At 39.7% G+C, this 1,508-nt stretch overlaps 1 protein-coding gene across 1 annotated transcript in view; it reads right to left on the bottom strand.

Annotated features, from left to right (window-relative positions):
- Positions 1–1,508, bottom strand: part of LOC102311988 (2-lysophosphatidate phosphatase PLPPR4) — a gene marked incomplete at its 3' end in the record, with an annotated part of 66,903 nt that overhangs the window by 54,592 nt on the left and 10,803 nt on the right.

The following is a 1,508-nucleotide window of genomic DNA, read 5'->3' as shown; positions in this document are numbered from 1 at the left end:
TGTTGGGTTTTTCTCTGTATCTATGAAGCGCCTTGAGGCGACTTTTGTTGTGATTTGGCGCTATATAAATAAAATTGAATTGAAATTGAATTGAATTATAAGAAAGAATAAAGATTTCTAAAACTGTTGTTTTTTTACTATTATTATTTTTTTTCTGTATCGTTCCAATCAGCCTTTATCTGTGTCTTTCCACATAAACAGGTAGCGATTTTAGCATTAGCATCTTGGCTAATCCAATCAGATGGCGACAGACAACATGTTATTCCACACCTGCAGAAGAAAATACTGCTAATGATGACTTGTGACAATATGTCTCTTGTGTAAATAAACACATACATCCAAATGTATTGTTGTTTTTAATAATGGTAAATGGTAAATGGCCTGTATTTGTGTAGCACTTTACTTAGTCCCTAAGGACCCCAAAGCGCTTTACACTACAATAATGGTAAGCAACAATGCGTGCTCCACGGCTTGTCTGCCAGAAAATATAACAAGATATCAAATTTAAAATAATCCAAAGAACGTGTGTAGCTGCTACTGTACAAAAAGATGAAACATGCCAAAGATGATTGGTTCAGGTAAAACAAGCAAGTCAAAGGTCAAGCAGAACTGGGTACAAGAGGCTGATTAATAGTACTTTTGCTTGAAGAGCCCACCCCAGTTGAAAGTAGGAGTGTGCCACATATGTCATATACTGATTTCATTGCTATAGCAATGCCATTTTCTTGTTCCTTAGTGTAATGAACGAGCCCAGGCATGTCTGAGAGCAAGGGCTGCTTGTCTGATCATAAGTATCTGCGTCAGCAACCTACAAAGCACAGTACCTTGAAGATATGCAAGAAAACTGATATGCAAGAAACAAACTTGTTTCACTACTTAGGGCAAAAGCGCAGCACTGAGTACAACCAGGCTACAGAAGAGGGAACACCAGCAGCTGGTCATGTTTAACCCAGATGACTACACTAAACATCAATGGAGCGCTCGTAACTGTACCAGGAGCAGCAAACAATGGATGGCAATTATAAAATATTTTATTATGTCAAAATATTGTGTAGGGTTCTGATGAGTTGCACGGTTACTTTAATGACTGATAAACTAAAGCGTAAAGCAGTTATTTTGCAGTTATTTACAGTAAAGACCCTACATATTAATCAGTAATTTTCATTTTATTATTTCATTGGAAAAAGTCATTGGTTACACTGGATCCAACAACTGAAAGCAGTTAAGTAGCTGACACCCTGTAACAGGTAGGGCTGCCACGATTAGCGGACTAGTTACGATTACGTCGACTATCAAAATCGTTGACAACTAATTTAATAGTCGACTCGTCGTGTGAAGCTTTGTAAGATCCTGATAGACGCAGGAATAAGTTGTAGGATTCATCCATCCAACCATTATCTTCCGCTTATCCAGGGCGGGGTCGCGGGGGCAGCAGCCCAAGCGGAGAAGCCCAGACCTACCTCTCCTCCAGCTTATCCGGGGGAACACCAAGGCGTTCCCAGGCCAGC

The sequence above is a fragment of the Haplochromis burtoni genome, unplaced genomic scaffold (genome assembly GCF_018398535.1).
Source record: "Haplochromis burtoni strain Fernald_Lab_line unplaced genomic scaffold, NCSU_Asbu1 Contig_851, whole genome shotgun sequence".
In the NCBI taxonomy this organism is placed as follows: Eukaryota; Metazoa; Chordata; class Actinopteri; order Cichliformes; family Cichlidae; genus Haplochromis; species Haplochromis burtoni.
This window is presented reverse-complemented; position numbering and strand designations above follow the sequence as displayed.